The sequence below is a fragment of the Pan troglodytes genome, chromosome 4, assembly GCF_028858775.2.
Source record: "Pan troglodytes isolate AG18354 chromosome 4, NHGRI_mPanTro3-v2.0_pri, whole genome shotgun sequence".
Taxonomy (NCBI): Eukaryota; Metazoa; Chordata; class Mammalia; order Primates; family Hominidae; genus Pan; species Pan troglodytes.
The window spans coordinates 56,875,661-56,896,040 of record NC_072402.2 but is presented as its reverse complement, the minus strand read 5'-3'; the positions used below and the strand labels follow the sequence as shown (position 1 = coordinate 56,896,040).

Below are 20,380 nucleotides of genomic sequence, written 5' to 3'. Positions count from 1 at the left end.
TCAGACTCTACAGTCAGCCCTTTGGAATTAGGGATTTTTTTCCCAATAGCCAAATAGTGACCAACTCTTCTCCTGGCAGTGGGAATATTAAAATTGTTCTTTTAGGCCTGGCTGATTTTCATCTTGTGATGATGTTTTAAAAAAGCACTCCTATTGTGTTCTCTCATAGTATCTCTCTCTCCTTGACTCCATTCAAATTGTAGGTGGTTCTCAGGAATGCTGTCTAGAGATGTGGAGACCAAGGTATATTTAGTCAAATTTTAGTATCGACATTCGGTTAATTAGAGCTATTTGAGATTGAATGGGAGACACTATGTCAAAAAAGACTCTTAAAAGTTAAAATTCAAGCTTTGATTACTAACTCCATGCCTATTTTCCTGAGAAGTATGTGATGTCTGCCTGAAACACTGTAATTCCTTTCTTCTTTCTTTTTTTAATCCCACTCATTCCTTTTAAAAGTTGACTTTTCTCTTTAATGCCATAGCTCAGGTGATCTATGACACATCTTCATTTCAAGGTTCATCCCTTTGTAATTCACTAGGCAAAGGAAATTCGAATCTCACAGGGACATTTATCTGTTCATGAGAAGAAAGAGGAAGAAAGGGGCCCCCTTAAGATAGTAAGGGAAGGGATTTAGGGAGAGACAAAGATATTTTTCCAGGCCTTTTTTGCACCTAGATCCATTTTAAGGCCATTAATCCTTTGATATATGTTTGCAGGTAAGAGAACAAAGGAATCAAACTTGACTGCAATTGGATTCCACATGAATTATCAATTAGAGACATAAGAACATGTGATTTATAGGACTGTTTTGTAAGTGCTCCTTTGTGTAGCCTATTGACAAAGGAAGAGGAGAGATGTGCTGTGATTTCCCGGCCTTGTTCCAAAGCCCTGTTGCCAACTGCTTTCAGCTATGAATTCCCAAACAGATTTTAGCACTTACTTCCAAAACCAGATGAAGTATCAAAATAATTTCTAAAAGGCTAGTGGCAGTGCAAAGTGACAGTGACAGGGACTTGCAACAGCCTTCCTGGATGCCGTCCACCACCTCCCTACCAGCTGGTGCCCTGCAAGTGCATGCGTGGTGCTTTCTGCTTTCTTCTAACATAATCCTAATCGTGATGCTTTGAAATAGCCTAAGTCATTTTTTTTTCTAACTCCATTTTGAGGATGAAAGCAACTGTAACATCTTTTCTCAGGGCCTGGCATGTTTGAGGAGTTCAGTTAATATGTACTTGATAAATAAAGAAAAAACAAATAATTTGACTAATAGAAAAAGCTTCTGAGGAAGTTAGACTTAAGAACTGTATTCAGATCACATTCAGAAGTAGAAAAGGAGAGAAAACCAAGCCTCTGCTTGAACATGCATTTGTTCATTCTACATAACAACTCCTACGAGTTTGATTCAGTGATCTATTTTGGGGGTCCTGTGGATGTGGCTATTTGGAAACCATTAAGAGGCAGTGTACCAGCTCAGGGCAAAGCTTCTCTACATGACTTGCACTAGTTACAGTCTGATAAGTCTTTCTTGGGTTAAACAAGGAGAAACATCAGTTTTAAAGTTACCTCTTGTACCTCTTATACCTAGAGTAAGCAATGCTTTAACATATCTTCTGATGACCTAATGAGAAAAGTAGGATCTGTTCTTTTAATGTAAATCAGAACATGTTTACTAGGCACCAACTCTTCTCTCAGCCAGACTTAAAGACATGTACAGATATATAAGAGAGTAGAAGAAACAGTTTCTGTTCCCAGAGTCAATAAAGCAGTTGGATTGGAAACATTCCTATAAACAGAGACATGATGAACCATTTACTGATAGTTCAGGGGTATTTATGCTAAATTATGTTCCTTAATACTTATATCCAAATTCACTGACATCAACTTAAAATGAAAAAGATTAATCTAAATAAAATCTTGATATATCAGAAATTTATTACTGAAGGCCAGAGACTGAGGTCTGGGGTTTTGACCAACAGGGATTGGAAACTAGAAATTAGGGCAGTTAATTAAGCTCTTTGACTGCTGACTACAGAAATTCTTAGATTGCTTGGAATTTTCAGATGACCAAATCTTCTAAAGAGTAATAGTAAACAGCTGATCTTTATATCCAGGTCATATTTATCAGTCCTACAGCTCAATGCTGACCCCACGGGAAGGGCTGATGAAGGTGAATAAATCAGGATACAAACAGCCAAGAGAAAATCTGTAAATACAGAGGTGCTTCTCTCTTGCCCCAAAAATTTTTCCCTGTTCTACTCCCATCAGTCAACCTTCTCTGTATTCCATGAGATCCTAAACCATTAGAATCCTAGGCTTTGTTTTCTCCTTTCTCATTTGTCATATTATTTGACAAGGCGGCACACTCAATTTTCCAACCTTTTTATTGTCTTTTGTTCAACAGTGCTACATTCTAGCCTGGGTCTCAAAATCCTTCTCCTTGCTTTGCTTTCTCTAGGCTGCTGCCCTTCTTGCTAATTTTTTGATCTTCTCAACTGTACAAAGGTCATCTGTCTGTTGCACTATCCAAGTCAATTTGTGCAGTGAGTAAAGACGCAGAGTCTCTGTTAGAGCTCTCAGGTTTCTGTGTTCAAGAATGCTGGGCCAGTAGGCTGTCTTTTAGAGTGAGACAGTGAAGCAAATAATTCCCCAGGATGTTTTCCGAGATTCCATTGTTAAACTCCAGTTTTTCATTAATGGCTCTAAATGGTCATTATTGCAATTAAAAAATTTTTTCCCTGTGGTTATGTGTGTGTGTGTGTGTGTGTGTGCATGCATGTGTGTGTAGGGCCAGAGTAGCGCATTGGGGATATGAGATTTGAGGGTGAGAACTTTGCCTTGAAGATTTTTAGGTTCTGAAGGCAAAATCTAAAATTAAGGGATCTTACAAGAAAGAAAAACTATAGAAGGCAACCATAAGTTATAGATTTCTGGGGCAATCCAGTATTCATTTGTGATTCACTCAATACACATTTACTGAGACCTTATCTGCACCAGTCACCCTAGACATTGAGCAGTAAGATGCATGCCCTACCCTGAAGATGCAACTGTTTCAAGACAAACAGCCTATTCAATATGATGCAATGACTTCTGTAGTGGAAATATTTGCAAAGTACTGTAGTAGCGTAAGCATTAGATTATAAACTGATTGAGGGCAGAGCCTGGGTCAAATTTACCTTTGTGACCTCAGCATCTAGCTCAGGTTTTGGCACATAGTACATGCTTGATTTATATTTAATGATTGATTGAATGAATAAATATTTTCCCCTATGTGTCTGCCTATATCAACCATTTCTCTCCTGTTATTCTGATACATGGCTTCCCATTTTGATATGCAGCTTTTTGTCTGTGAGAGTGCTTTACCAATGTTTTGTATGTCTACTATATTCCAGTCTTTATTGGGCACCTACTTTTATATCAATGATACTCATTGATGAATAACATGTACATATATCAAAACATCTCACTATACCCCATGAATATATACAATTATTTATCTATTAAAACATATATTTTAAAAAACCAATAGTTTTTAGATGCCACGTGCTTCAGGTGACTTTCACACGTTAAGTCTCACATTTGGTTGGGATGACATAAGAAGTCAAAAGGAACTAATTCCCTGTACCTTGGGTCACTTTTTAAAAGGAAAAAAATAAAGAAAACAAACCCAAATTCCAGTGTCATTAATGCCAATGTAAAGTGAAGCTTTTTCCTTGATGAAAGGGCCATGTATTTTGGGTCACATAACAAAGAGCAACATTCTATCCTTCCCCTGATTTTGAAATTATAAAATATTTCTTCTGTATTTTATAAATACAGAAGACTAGACACAGTATAAGTAATAACAAAATGATCATCACGTCAGCTTAGACACAGCAAATGTGTCCTGCATAGCCCATCTCCCTCCCTCTGGGCCTCTGCTTCATTGCGTGGCCTTCCTCCTACTCAAGGGCACTCAGTACTCTGCAGGTGGAGCATGGAAGATGAGTCCTGGTGTACTTATAAATGGAAAACCATAGAGTGGCAAAATAGAATAAATGGTCACTTCATACACCCACATGACTGACTCTCAGAAACACACTGTCAAATAAATAAAACAAGTCACAGAATATACATAATATGACACCATTTACATTAGCTCAAATTTCAAAATCATATAAAATGTAATCATATGTCATTTGGAGATGCTTAAATAAGCAGTAAAATGATAATGAAAAACAGGAAATAATCATTTTTAAGGACTGTTTCTTTCTTTAAAGCTTTCTTTGATCCTTTAAAATATATTGATGGTCACTGGGTCACATTCATGCAAACAGGAAGAAGAAACCTTTATTCATTATGCTGGATGAATGAATTGGGTGGGATTCCTATGGACAAATTAAATGAAAGCTTAGTAGCTTAAGAAATTATTCACCTATCATTTGGCTTTTGCCTCAACTTTAAGAAACATCACAGGGCGTTTTACTTACTACAGTCTTTACAGTGGTGCTATGAAGCTTAAATATCAAGCTGAAGGCCCCAGTGACTGATTTTCACTTTTGCTCATTACATTTGCAGTGAACATCCTAGGTAACGAAGTAACTAGCTAAAGTAAGCTTTTACTAGTAATAGTGTGACAGACATAGAGGAAATACCAAATGAATCACAAATAGGCTAAAGCAGAAGAACACAGATTATCAGCTCAGTGTAAATTATAAACTTTGGGGCAATAAAAAGCCATAGTTAAAGTTTAAAATATTTAAATGCCAGACTCTGTGATGTGTCCTTTTCTTATTTAATCTTTATGTGGCACCTTTAAGTTAGGCATTATTATCCTGGATTTACAAAGGTTTGCAAAGGAGGACATTGATACTTACAGGGATTAACATCGCATGTCAAAAGTCATAAAACTGTTACTTGACAAGGCCAGGATTTGAATGCAGGTTCATTTGACTCCTAACTTCTTGCTTTTTCCACAATGTTATTAATGCTGCTTATCAAAAAGAAATAAGATAAGCTTTATCTTAGGTATGTGGGATCTCGACACATCCCATTCAAATTATCATGTGGATAGGAAGCTATTATCAATGTAAAACAATTATATTTATCCATCATAGCGTGTAACCCTGAGACCTGGAAATTTAGGGGACAGAGAATGGGATGTGGAGTCAGAATACTTAAGTTTGAGCTCTTGTTTAAGTATTGGTTGGGGTCATGATGACACATTAAAAACTTGATTCCCAGTATACCTACCTGTACACTGACAGTAATAATACCTTCTCTTATTTCTTGTTTGTTTATTCCTTCACTTTTAGCCTAATTTCCACTTTCATTTCCTTCCTCCTTACTCCCATAAGCAACCATTCTAATGTGTTTGATTGATGCTCATCTTTTAATTTGTAATTATTCTTATAAAATGTGAATTAAAATGTTGTGTGTGTGTGGTTGCCATTAGGGCTCTCTACCTATATATTCCAGTTTCTTTCCTTCCAGTTAGGATCACAATTATCTACTTTTTTGAGGTTGGCCATGGCCATTTGACTTGTTTTGGCAATGAAATGTCAGTGTAATTGATGGGTGTCATTTCTGAGTGGATGCCTTTAAAAGCCAGGATATGATTCACCATATTTTCTTGCCCTCACTACAGTGACCAATGGTATTATTTAAAAATGTATTACCTGGCACATACTTACACTAAAAAAGTATTTGCTTATCTGAAATTCAAAATTACCCAAGTGTCCTATGTTTTATTTGGCAACCCTATCTCCGCAAAATCTTGTAGTTGTTACATTTTAGGGTTTCAAGATAACCGAATAGCAATAAAATCATTTACTATGTTCAATGTTATTTCAGAATTTAAAGCTTGTACCTCAGTAGCATTTTTATTTAATGTCATTGTTTAGAACATGTGCAGGGATGTGAAGCAAAGATTGGACAAGTGAAACGTTTGTCAAAGGGGTGTTAAATAGTGTCTTAGTTGGCTCAAGCTGCAATGTCTTACTCTGTTTCGGCTGTTATAACAAAATACCATAAGTTGAGTGTCTTATAAACAATGGAAATTTATTTCTTACAGTTCTGGAGGCAGGAAAGTCCAAGATCAAGGTGCTAACAGATTCGGTTAGATTCTTGTTCACAGGCGGCATCTTCTTTTTGTCTCCTCCTATGACAGAAGGTGCTACCTCCTTCAGGCTTCTTTTTTAAGGGCACTAATTCCATTCATGAGGACTCTGCTGTCATGACCCAGTCACCTTACAAAGGTCCTGTCGCCTAAAATTATCACATTGGGGGTTAATATTTAAACATATGAGTTTAGGATACACACAAACATTTGGACCATAGCAAATAGTAACCTATGCATTTGATGCCTCTGACCTAATGGGTCTTAAAGAAGCCGATTATGCAGAAGGCATTTTAAAAAATTATAATTTCCACTTTTAATTTAAATTCAGAGGGTACGTGTGCACATTTGTTACATGGGTATATTGTGTGATGCTGAGGTTTTGGGTTTGATTGATACCATCACCCAGGTTGTGAGCATAGTGCGCAATGGTTAGATTTCAACCCTATTACCCCTCCCTCCTTCCCCCCTCTAATAGTTCCTAGTGGCTATTATTGCCATCGTTATATCCACAAGTATGCAGTGTTTAGCTCCCACTTATAAGTGAGAACATCAGAAGGCCTTATTATAAGGACAGGGTGTGGCTATAAAGTCTGAAAACATGTTATTGATCATGTCATCTAAAATAATGTAATAGCAATAAACTACTTGTTAGCTACATTTGTTTATGTTTTCAGACTTTGTGACTATCTTATAATTTCTCTGCTCTTCAGATTAAAAAAGAAACAGGACCTAACCTTCAAACAGTTTAATCTTCTTCTGTCAAAATTTCTCCCCTTCTTAGTGAAGTTCCTAAAGTACCTGCATAGAGGAGAAGGCAAAGGAAATGTGTGCTATTACTATAAGGCTTTTGCCTCAAATCTTAGTCTAGCCTCTTGGTGAGAAGGACTGGACCACATAAAAGTCTCATTTTTCGTAGATCAGTCAAGCTGAGCATATTGGTTACCTCAAAGCTAGTATCAAAGTTCTTCCTTTCCTAGCATTCCAGTGCAAGGAAAGATAAGCCAAAGGAAAGGAGAAAAAAATAAACCAGGATTCCTAGAACAGAGCTGATCTCTGCTCTCCAGGCGAAGCCCTCTCATTGCAGCACAGGGGTCCATGTTAGCACTTCAGCTGCCTAGGACAGAGTCCAGAGGGAAGAGATAGCACAGCACCAGAGCCTTGGGAACTTGGCTTCTCTGGTCCTTCACATAAAAAAACTCCAAATGGCCAGCACCTGACATTGTTTCCCATGGGTGGCAAAACATTTACTTAACATCAAACTATCTGTTTGTATCATATTTTTTCAATTCAAAGAGACCCTAGACGCAAGTATGATGCACATAAAATTTACTATGTTTTTCAAGGTAAAAAAGAAGTAGTACATTAAATGTATATATTAACTATAAAATCAAACTCAATTCCTCAACTGTTTTGTGAAGGGGCACAAATGATATTGGAAACAAGGAAGAGGGGAATACACTCACATATTTCTCTCATAGTTACCAGTACTGTGCTTCTTCAGAGTGGGATGGAGAAGAGGAGGTGGAAAGAGTGGGGAGAGAAAAGGTGTTGAGGGCTTCTGCTGGGAGATGCACTATCATGAGGAAACACACTGGAGGCCTTGGTGTGTCCTGGTGGTAAGTGGGGGGTAAGGGAGGAAGCACTCTCTTTCTTCATTTGTTTACTTCTAGTGTTTATGGAGCTCTAATTATCCACCAGGCAATCTAGTTGCTGATGCTACAGTGGTGAAACAGTCGTCTTACTATAGGCTGCCATTCTGGTGGTGGGAGACCAAAAATACAAAATCATTTTTAAAAGGCACTGTACTTTTTCATAGCAATAAGAAAAACTGTTTAAAAACACAGATTTAGCAGAATAAAAAGAGGATTAAAATGTCAATATTACAAAGAGCCTCTAACCACGGGCAAGGGACATCTTCTGCTGATAAATAAGCAAGGTACCTATTTCCTTTATTTTGTTACTGTGAGTGTCCACTGGTAGAATGCACTGGGTCCATTCCAGTAAGCAGGGCAGCCTTTACTTACTTCTGTAAGTCTACATTTATCCCAAGCAGACCATGTTCCAAAGATGAGTGAGTTTGTTTGAGTCTAAATGTTCTAGATCCTCAATAGCCTCAGTTATTATCTATGTAAGGGATAACTGCACTCTGCTTGTCCTGCCTCCATCCAGCCTTTCAGGTCCACATTACATCTCTACTGTGTATAAAATTGAGCTCTTAAAGGTGCCTCATGTTCTAGGCTGCTACTCAAGATCCCTCCACACACCTATGAGGAGATGTTCTCTATGACAACCCTTCTGCTTGTGCTTGGACACACCATCCTGTCCCTAGCCATCTGCATGTGGTGGCTTATTCTTATTCTTCCTTATTCTCATCCTGCTATGTTGGCCTTGAGTCTTCTAGTTTATAACTCAGACAGCTACTGTAGACTTTCACCCTGATTGGTAGCAAACTTCCACTTCTAGCTCTTGTGCCAACCTTGCTACTCAAAATGTGGTTCAAAAACCAGCAGCATTGGCAATACCTGGGCTTATTAGACATCACAATCTCAGGGCCCACTCTACACCCACTGGATTAGAATCTGCATTTTTTGAGATCTCTAGGAGATTCATATGTACATTAGAGCGTGAGAAGCTATTCTAAACTTCACCACCTTACTCTGGACTCTGTATTAGTGTTCTATCAACTACTTCCAGCTTTCTATGAACAAAGGCATCATGTGCTGTCATTTGCAGTGTATTTGTGTGTTTTTTGTTTCTGTTTTTCCTTCTTTGATGTGTTTCATTCATTTGTTGTCTAAAATCTGACATTATTAAAACTCTGAAGAAACTGCATTATTTACCTCTAACTATCTCCCATATCTTAGTGCCGAGTAGAAAAGATGTGGTTGGTGTACCTGTTCGTGTTACTTAGTACATTGATTTCTCTTGTTTTTTTCTCTCTTTCTCTGTCACTCTTTCTCCTCCTTTCTTACATACACACACACATGCACATACACATACACAAACACACACTTATTTCAATGAGGGCCACAAGAAGTATCTTCACTCAGTGCCACACAGCAGAGAGATATCTTAGAAGTAACTGACTGGAACACTCTATTAAAGGTCTCATGATGTATATTCTACCCACTCTATAAATACAGAAAGCTTTTGTTTCTAATTGACTTTGCAAATCTCTCAGAAGCTGCCTCCTGTGTGTGGGCTGCCTAGGATTGCAGGTTTTATTACATCTAGGAGTTATTCTTTCCTAGTATTCATTTAATTTAGCTGATTGTTTATAATTTGTTTCATCTGACTCATGCTTGATCTAATTTATTTTTTATTGTAAACACTTGAGGAAGAATCTCAAATAATCATTTTCTCCACCATACTGTTACTTCCATTATACTTTAATCAAATTTTCTAAAGGATAGTAAAGTTTAAATTGAAGTTTAAATTGTTATATTTAAAGTGTTTTGTGGAAAAATATTCAGAGAACACTGTGTACACAGATCTGGTGGATTACTTGATACTTCCATTTGTTAGCTCTCTTTAGGAACAAAACCCCTAATTTTCTGCAATTACTCTGTCAACTCCCAATTTGCATTAATATTATAAGCATCCCAATATAAAATTTGGGCTCAATTTCGTGTGTTTCATTTTAGCCTGTGAACAGAGAAAACTACACAGACCTCAATTTATGCTTTAGGAGATTTCAGTTACAGTGAGTAAGTTACTGCTAACTCATCGCCCATATTTAAGGGCCATGTAGTACGAATTTTGCTGTGATGTTCTTCTGTTGGTTGAAGTCTGTGAAGAACTTTAAACACTCTCTTCCCTGGCCGCACTGACCCAGAGCTGCCCTTGTTGTTTTACTTTCTGTATAGCAGCTTCCTTTCTGCTGCTTCTCTTCTCCTTAGGCTGCTATGATTTGCATGTATGTGTCCCTCTGAAATTCATATGTTGGAACTTAAACTTTAAGGTGATGCTAATAAGACATGAGGACTTTTGGGAAGTGATTAAGTCATGAAGGCTCTGCCCTTATGAATGGGATTAATGCCCTTATAAGAGAGGCTTCTGAGGCTGTGACAGGATGATCAACTAAGCCTTGGAGGTGGAGGCTGCAGTGAGCTGTGATCATGCCACTGCACTCCAGCCTGAGTGACAGGGCGAGTCTCTGTCTCAAAAAGAAAAAAATAAAATATCATTCGTATCCATGGTTTCAAATATACATATGCATAGATGACTTACAGATCTTTGATTTGAGCCCCAGTCTTGTATATTGAGGGTCTGCATGGTATCTCCACTTGGATGTTTCAAAACAACTGAAACTGGATTAACGATTATCCCTGTCATATCTGCCTCTAGCTGGAGGAAACTCTGGGAAAATTCCTCTGTGTTTTTTGTTGTCTTACAGTAATTCTGGGATGAGACTGCCTTTAGATAGTTACCAGCCCACTAATGCAAATGCTAATGGAATACTTTTCCATTCTGGAAAAGTATGAAATTGAAGAGCAGAGGCTACTGGTGCCTGTTCCACACTTTCTCATCCACCCAAAGTCATTTGCAGAGAGTTCCTATTTATGCCCATGACTTCCTTTGTCTTTCTGTTTGAGGGCTTCCTTATGCCCAAAGGTAGGCTCAGCAGTACATCAGGAAGGCTGGTAGGGTTGGGCATTTAACACCCCAGGAACAGACTCTTCATCAATAAGGAATCAGAGTTGGTGAATAAACATCCCAGCTTTCTCACCAGTTGGAAGGAGAATTTTGAGCTGCGTTCATCATATTCTCTCAAAAGTCCCCAGTAGACAGAGACCTCAGGTGCTCATAGAAATAGCCACTCATTAAAATGCCTTTCATTGACTTTCTACCATTTCCTCTCTTACTTTCCTACTCCCTTCTTGTGCTTCCTGGATCACCTCCAAAATAAATGATTTTCATCCACATTCTTTTCTTGGGGTGTGCTCTTGAAAAAACCCAAACTAAAGTGCTTAACATCCTTGGGGACCTACAATCCACTTAATAAACCTTTACTTCTCTTGCTTGTAAATAATATGTACTGACTAAGTTCCATATGAGTGACATTATTGAGCATGACCCTACTCTGCATTTGGGGCAAAGGGCTTATGGAAAGCAGCATACAAAAATGAGTTGTTGTGTTTAGCTGAAAGGCATAGATGTGAGTTTCTTGGCATTAGGTATAATCATAAGTAAAAGAACCTTAAAATAGTAAGTAACCAGAGTGACAGCTCTTGGCCATCAGTGTTACCTAGTTTTCTTCTATTACAGCATTGTTCAATAATTTCAGCAGTAATGGAAATACTCTAGATTTGCATTGGCCATTTTGGTAGCTACTAGCTCTGTGTGGCTAATTAGCATTTGGAATGAGACTAATATTACTGAAGAACTGAATAATAAATTATATTTAATTTTCATAAATTTAAACTAAAATAGCCACTTGTGGCTGGTATCTAGCATATTGGACAGTGCAGTTCTAGTGTTTCCTATCTTAGTGAGTGGTGCTGCCTTCCATTTGTGTGTTTTGTAAGTCAGAAACCTATGAATCCACCTTCACACCTCCCTCTCCTCCACATTCGATATACAATTTGTTTAACATCTGCTTATTATCTCTCATCTTTGGCTTCTTTCTACCCTCCCAGCCACCACTGGAAACCAAGCTACCATTTTCTCTCACTTTGACTATTGGAATAGCCCTTTAGTTTTCCTCCCTACATTCACTCTTGACCTCTTCTAATTGATGTGCAACCCTATGGCTTTTCAATTACAAATTGTCATCCTCAACTCCTCAAGTAAAAACATTTTAATGGCTTCCCATTGACTTTAGGTTAAATCCCTACACTCTTAACATGGTCCCCCAAGGCCTCTCATGGCCTGGCCCTTCTTACCTTTCTCCTAATTTCTCCTTCTTGGGATACATTTCTCATGAAGCAAAATAACAAGAAGAATAAAATTTCTATTTACTTCATTTCTTAACCTACTATTTGTCTTAATACAAATGATTTTATATATATGTATCTCAGGTACATATTTTAAGGTTATTAATAATTTTAGGAAAGTCATCTAGGCAGAGAGATTGGGAGGCAGAGAGGTTACAAAATCACATGTGTCACTCTAATGAAAACCAAATCAGCTGTAACCACATAGGTCACTGTCACTTTATTAATATGACTTTACTATTCCAATAAATTCTTGCCTAGGAAGATGAGATGAACATTTACTGTGCAAATTAAAGTGGTTTTTGTTTTTGTTTTTGTTTTTTTACATGCTAATAGAAGAAAGCTCTGGCAACCAAATGTGTCGCTGTTACTGGATGGGGTTAGTGGTTGTGGTAGGTGAGAAGGTATTTATAAAAATCAAAAGAGAATAAAAACTTTGAGAGAATATTGAATTCAAAAGGGAATGAGAAAGACGGGAACAAAATGAGAAATGCAAAATTTGAGAGACTGATTCTTAATCATCTTTTCAAAAGGAAGAGAATTCCCAGTTGAGATAGAGGAAGGTGTGGGGTGAAGGAGATTGGGGGGTATCACTTTGAGCCTTTATCAATGTGAGTAGAGTTGTGCTGGAAGCAGAATGGGGAGAAAAGGCTTGCCAAAGGACTTAATCTGGAGAACAGTAGCTGTAAAAGAGTTCCATCTGGAATTTAAGGAAGGTGACCTAGGGCTATATTAGAAAATGTATATACACACACACACACATGCACACTTAAACATATATATATATTCCTTCAGTGACATATATCACTGGAGGAATTAAAGAAAGAGAAAAATGAAGACAAAAAATGGATCTTATGTAAAAAAGAAAGTACTATATAGAAGAAACAAGGAATTTAAGAAAAGACTTCTGACTAGAAGGAAAGTAAAGTTGAAAAATAACAATGACAATGTAGAAAAGACAGAATAAAAGTAAAGCTGAGTTAAGTTATCCAAATGGGTTTGCGTGGATATTTAATTAACTTAATGTCATGTAGTTTGTACTCCAAAATTCCACTACAGTGAAAATAGTTGGTGTGTACATGAGCTCACAGTTCACATGAGACCCTTTAGTGGGGAAACCCCAGATACTTTTATAAGGAGAGGAGAGATGACTTTAGAGAATAATTTAAAAGGAGTCACAAAGTATTTCTTAGAGAAAAAAGAGGTGAGGTCCCCAGAGGCCTCTTCCTTTGAGTTCATCTCCCGGTACCCATATTCTAACCCACGTCAGTTGTCATGCATCTTAGCCTACAGCATGCTTGAGAGCAGCAGCCCATGCTCCTGGGGCAATGCCGGAGCTCCATCCAGTCAGGCAGCTGGCTCCCCATCCCTTCTTTGTTGAAAATCCTACCTCTATACTTCTTTTCAGGACCCTGAAGGGTTATGATTTCATAATTTCTGATTAATTTTTCACAATCTTAACAATATACTTTTCTACCCCTCTCAATAGAAATCATATTTAAAGAGAAGAATCCTGGAGATATCATTGCCTCAGCCTAAAGAAAAGAATCAACAAAATAATGCTCTCCAAGCAGAAGGTGCCAATGGTGAAACCAGGAGGCAGAGAGTTTCAAAATCATATGTGTGTCACTCTCATGAAAACAAAAATCAGCTGCAACCACAGAGCTCACTGTCATTTTAATAATATGACTTTATTATTCCAAGAAATTCTTGCCTAGGAAGATGAAATTAAGAATAACTTTATTCTTAATTATTCAGGAAATATTCCTTATTTCTGGAACTTCTGGAAAATCCCTTTTTTTTTTTTTTTTCTGAATAGACCTCTCAGCTAGCCTCATTATCCCTTCTCAGTATGCCAGCTGTCTCAATGGCTCACCATACAACTGACTGCTACTCAAGACTCCATTCAAAATCTCACCTTGTTTCATCTGTCTTACAACATTGTCATGACCTTTGCCCAATCCCAACCAAGTACCCTCCCCATACTTCCACCAGTGAAAGACTCACCTTAAATCAGACCCCCAGACCTCATGAAGGTCTTTGCCTGCTCACCCTCCCAGATGCTATTGAGACACTGTCAAGGGAATGGTCTTCCTTATTCCAGTAAGCAATAAACTTGTCTCAGCTTCGGCCACAGTTTACTGAGGGTGATATCTTCAGGTAATCAGCAGCCAATACACCTATGTGGTCTCCAGTGAGTGTTAAAAGTTGTGTGTGCAAAAATGTCACTCAAAACATGTAGTTTGGAAATGAGAATTTTGTTAACTAAAAGGTGCAGTGTTTGAACATGCTTACTAGCTTTACAGTGGAAAACCTGGGGTCAGAAAACGCACATCTCAACTGCTTAAGAAACAGCAGTTCTCAGAAGCTAGCAGAGAGTTGCTGCTCTCTCCAACTCACCCACCACCTCCAACAGAAATGGGAAAGGTTCCCTTGTCCCCCTCGCAGGACTTGTGAGAAGGGAAGTGGCTCGCTTCTTCAGTGCCCCGCTGCTCTAGGGGAGCATACAGACAGGCAGGCTCTGGGGCTCTGACCCCACGGCAGAGTCTAGGGGTGGATGTTTATAGCTCCTGAAGCCCCAGTGGGCGTGTCTTACAGGGTGCTCTTTTAGTTTTGCCATCTATAGGCGGCTTGTGTTAACCAGCGCAATTAGACAATACCTTGTTGCAAGGACAGAGGGCTTTCTGTATCCCAGGTTCTTGCCTTGGTATACCGGAAGAATCGGATCACAAGTGGTCTTGGAGAGTGATTGCAAGGTTTTATTGAGTGGAAGTAGGTCTCAGCAGATGGGGGAGCTGGTAGGCAGATGGTTTTACCCTGGAGCCGGGCTGCTCCGTGGCCTGGGCTCTCTTCCCACTGCCCCAGCCAAACTCGAGTTTTTCTGCTGGTGGATGGCCTGCTGGCGTCTGTCGGTGTGCTCTTCCACCAGTATGCTCCCCTAGACGTCCTCTCAATGTCCAGCCACTTGTGTGTCGGCCTGTTAAGGTCTCTGCGGGGGTTTGTAGACACAGAATAGGGCATGGCGGGCCAGGGTGGTCTTGGGAAATGCAACATTTATTTGGATTCCAAGGCAGGAGTACCTGTCCTCACCTAGGTCCGTGGGCACAGGCCCGGGGGTGGAGCCCTCACCAGGGACCTGCCCTTCTCCTAGCACTTCCCCGCCCTCCTCGCCTATCACAACTGCATTGTAATTACAACTTTGAAGCGCCAGAACTCTATTTCACTGTCACTTCATCCATTACTAACTCTGGAAGTACAGAAATAATGAACATACTGGATGTTCATGAGGGGTGAAAAATATTTTAAAACTTTGAAGATTTATTTGTTTATAATTGGCACTTAGAGTAATGTCTTCACAGGAAGCACAGAACAATAGAAAATTACAGCCCATTAGGATGTGTAAAGAGATAGGATTAAAGATTGCGAAGGGTGTCATTTCCTTAAAAGTACCATTCCAGGCTGGGCGTGGTGACTCACACCTATAATCCCAGCACTTTGGGAGGCCGAGGTGGGAGGATCACCTGAGGTTAGGAGTTCAAGACCAGCCTGGCCAACATGATAAAATCCCGTCTCTACTAAAAATACAAAATTTATCTGGGTGTCCTGGTGTGCGCCTGTAATCTCAGCTACTCAAGAGGCTGAGGCAGAAGAATCTCATGAACCCAGGAGGCAGAGGTTGCAGTGAGACAAGATTGCACCCTGCACTCTAGCCTGGGCAACAAGAGCAAAACTCCATCTCAAAAAAAAAAAAAAAAAAGTACCATTTTGTTGCAAAGCATAAATGGTTTCTTGAGAGCAGAAGAAAGTTTTATTTAACTTTTTAGGATGGCCAGTCCTCTGTAATCAAATTGCAGCCTGCCAAGTTAGCAACTTCTTCTTTTTATTGGGTGAATACTTCTGTGTCTACTGATGCAATTCTGAAAAACGAACTTACTGTTGATTTGAAAATTTTCCATGCTTTTTATATCAGATTTTGTAATTTAGCTAGAACCCAGAAGTGCCATTGACCATAAAGTGGTTTTGAAATAAATTTGTAATTTTGACTTAGGCTGCAACATGTTACAGGGATGTTTTCTTAATTCATTTGCTGGAACCCAGTCAAGTCTTCCTCAAAGAACTCTACTTTGGCTACAGCAATATTATCTGTGAGAAAGATTTCTATTTAGACTTAATACATGGAAATAAGTAATGGAGACTGGCATTTATTAAGGCTTTATTAAAGGCTAGGAGGGCACTGTGCCCTTATTGGATTAAATCTTTGCAACATCCCTACAAAATATATGCTGTTGTCATCACAAGTGGCCCAACTGGTTACTTAAGGCTTTAAAAATTAAATATCCTGTCCAAGGTCACAAAGCTAGTAAGTGGCTATGTAGGATGCATCTCAGTTTTGCTTGGTCATGAAGTTCCTGCTTGCCACTACTATGCTATACTGTAAGATGCAACTTCCTTAAGAACAAGGACCATATCTCACATTGTATTTTTCTTAAGAGTATGTTCATCTGTATACATATTATGCAAAATGTAGTACTGTCTTGATTGATTCAAAAAGCTATGAAATGATGTGAACAGATGAACACTGAATAAATACTAAAGAAGATAACGAATAAGTCAGAGCAAACGTTTTTTATTTCATCTCAAAAATGTAAGCTGACTAGCTGAATCATCACATATAAAAGCCCAAAGAGCCAAATTTCTTTTATTCACTTAATAAACTTTTATTCACTCTGTATTTACTGTGGGCCAGACATTGTGCTAAATGCCCTGGAAACAGAATTGAGAAAAACACAATCCTACTTTCAAGTCCAGTGAGAAACAGAGAGATAAGAAATTCAATAATTGAAACACAATGTGATATGGAAGAAAATTGAAAGTCTAGAAATAGAACTACGTAAGTATGACCAAGAGGTGCAAGAGCAATTCAATGAAGAACGGGTGGTCTTCTCAAAAGATGACATTAGAAACATTGGGTATTCACTGGCACAATAATGAGCCTCAACTTAAAACCTACACCGTATGTAATAATTAACTCAAAATTGATCAGAGACCTAAATGCAACATGTAAATCTATAAAACTTTTAGGAAAAAAATAGGAGAAAACTTTCATGACCCACAGTTAATCAAAGAGTTCTTAGACATGATACCAAAAACATGATTCATTAAAAAATAAATTAAATTAATTGGACTTTATACAAATTAAATAAATTGGACTTTATATAAATTAAAAAACTTTTGCTCTGAGAAAGATCCTGTTTGAAGAGTGAAAGGGCACGTGAAAGATGGGGAGAAATATTTCCAAATTATATTATGTGACAGAGAACTTGTATCCAGAATATGTTTTAAAAAGCTCTCTGAACTCAATAATAACTCAGTTAGAAGATGGGCAAAAACACTTGAACAGACACTTTACCAATGAGGATGTATAGATGGCCCGTGAAAAGGTTTAACGTTATCAGTCATTAGGAATTGGCTAATTAATGCCACAACAAAATACTACTACACACCTATTAGAATGACTAAGATAAAAAGTACTGGCAATACTAAGTTCCAGCAAAGATTCAGAGCAACTGATCTTTCATTCATTGGTGGTGTGAATGTAAAATGAAACAGCCACCCTGAAAACAGTTTGGCAGTATTTTTGACAAGTTTATACATATACTTACCATACGACTCAGTAATTGACCCCAGGGTATTTATTCTAGTGCAATTAAAAGTTATGTCCACACAAAAGCCTGTTCACAAATGTTCATAAAAGTTTTATTTGTACTGTAATAGCCCCAAATTGGAAACAACCCCAAATGTCCTTCCTTGGGTAAATGGATAAACAAACTGAGGGGTACCCATATGGTGAAATGCTACTCTGCAATAAAAGGGAATGAACTCTTTCAGCCTTTTCTATCTCTCTTCCCTGATTTTTCCCTAGTGCTTATTGCTTTCTACTTTATCACATAATAGATTTTTATTGTTTATTTTTTGTCTTTTGTTCTCTGCTAGACTATAACTGTGAGAGCAGAAATGTATGTCTGCTATTTTTGTTCTTTATTGTTTCATCTCCAACACTTAGAATCTTTTTTCTAAGCTACCTGGTGAACTGTCCTGAAGTGATAAGCAGTATTTGCCAGTAAGACAGTTCACGTCCACTAAATATATTCTTTCCTTTTAATGTGCTCTGCACCTTTAAATTTTTTTAATTTATTTTTAAATTTTATTTATTTATTTTTTGAGATGGAGTCTCACTCTTGTCTCCCAGGTTGGAGTGCAATGGTGCATCTCGGCTCACTGCAACCTTCGCCTCCTGGGTTCAAGCGATTCTCTTGCCTCAGCCTCCCAAATAGCTAGAACAACAGGCATGCACCACCACACCCCCAATAATTTTTGTATTTTTAGTAGAGACGGGATTTCACCACATTGGCCGGGATAGTCTCAAACTCCTGAGTCCCAGTGATCATCTTGCCTCTCAGCCTCCCAAAGTGCTGGGATTGCATGCATGGGCCACCATGCCTGGCCTGCGCCTTGAAATTTTAAAACAATTTTTTTTTCATGTCCTGGAACCAAAGCTCTTCATGCCATGTTGGGGTGGGATTTGATAAAACACTTTACACATGTTTCCCATAAATAGGATTCCCAACAATTCTGAGGAAATTCTGTGGTTCTATAAACCATTGCTTGAAAAATTAGTTTTCCATCATGACAAACAGCTCATCTTTGAAAGTACAAAGTATTTGCAATTGATTTTCAGAATGAATCATATTCTTAATAATTGCACAAGATTACTCACAAATTCAAGGGAGTTAGATTTAAAAAACTGACTCAAAATCAAATGAACCCAATTTATAACTTGTGCTTACAACATGTTCTCATATGACACCCACAAATGTTTCTTTTGTGAAGACTCAACCTCAAGTTACAGAGAAGGAAAATTTCTACTTCCATGACTTTGCCAGTAACACAATCACAGTGGTAATATGCAATGTTCTTATTTCATTATATGGGACATAGAAGAGTTTGCTGACTTAACTGGCAAATAATTGTCTTTTCAAGACAATTGAGAGGTCAATATCTGAAGAATGAGTGAAATGGAAATATTCAGAAATGTCCTAAGTGAACCGTAAAGAAAGTTGAGTCTCCAAGATCTCAAGATGAAAGCATTGATGATGAGAAAGCTGCCTGTGATTCCATGTGTACATTGTGAGTAGTAATTTAGCAAAGTCATTCACTGACTGGGAAATATCTACTATGCACCAAGTCTAGAGTCGCAATAATGAGTTTGGCAAATGAGCTGAGGGGCTATTTGTATGAAGCTCATGAACTAATTAGGGGTAACAAAGAAATAATAAAAAAATAAAGTGTAATGGGGAAAGGCAGAGTTCTACAAGGATAGAGAGATCAAGAAATTTTGCTGGTTGGCTCTCACTGCTTTGATGGCCTGGTTTTGATACCTATATAGAGCCTTGGCAAAACACGTTAAAATTATTTTTAACATTAGTGTTGATGAGAAGATCAAACTGTTTTAATTCTCCGGACTGCTTAAGAGTCACATGCCCTTATGACAAGAGTAGGTTTCATACTGTAAGCTACAGGTAAGATTTTTTTAGGATTGAGGATTAAATGTTTTATTCTTTTAAGGTTTTCTATTCCTTTCATCTACCAATATCCAAGGAGATGCTAATGTAAAAACTCTTCAGAACTGCTTTCCATCTCTTTTCCTTCCCCTACATCCCATTAAAAATGGACCAGGCAGGAATATAATTAATAACAGTAGGCTATTTTCTGGGAGGAAAACACCCAGCTGTAGGCACTGAGAGATGCATTCATTCATTCATTTGCATTTATCGAGTGCTGGCATGCCCTAAGCATTATGCTAGAAGCTATAGATTTCAGACTCTGGTAGTTAGAAAAAAAATGGCTTCCCGAAATGTCCACATTCTATTCCCAGGAACTGGTGAATATGTTAGATTGTACGGCAAAGGGGAATCAGAGTTGCAGATGAATTAAGGTTGCCAATCAGCTGACACTGAAATAAGAAGATTATCCTGGATTATCCAGCTGGGCCCAATATAATCACAAGGGTGCTTTTTAGAGTAAGGAGAAAGCAGAAGAGGGAGAACAAAACAGATTGCAGCATGAAAAGAATTTGGCCTGGAGTTGTTGGCTTTGAAGATGAAGAAATGAGACCATGAATCAAAGAATGCAGGTAGTGTCTGGAAGCTAGAAAACACGAGGGAATGAATTATTCCTTAGAACCTCTAGAAAGCAACAGTCCTGCCAATACCTCAGTTTTAGCCCAGTGAGACTGATTTCATGCTCCTAACCTCCAGACCTATAAAATAAGTTTTTGTTGATT

General features: G+C 38.2%; 1 long non-coding RNA gene across 3 annotated transcripts in view; it reads left to right on the top strand.

Annotated features, from left to right (window-relative positions):
- LOC129143966 (uncharacterized) overlaps positions 1–20,380 on the top strand; it is a 228,938-nt gene that overhangs the window by 85,391 nt on the left and 123,167 nt on the right. Inside the window, exon 3 of one of the 3 annotated variants that reach the window (XR_008547981.2) lies at positions 13,526–15,787. The exons of the other annotated variants lie outside the window; for them this stretch is intronic. This is a non-coding gene — a long non-coding RNA (uncharacterized LOC129143966). Of the gene's footprint in view, positions 1–13,525; positions 15,788–20,380 lie in introns of those variants that run through there. 3 annotated transcript variants of the gene reach the window in all.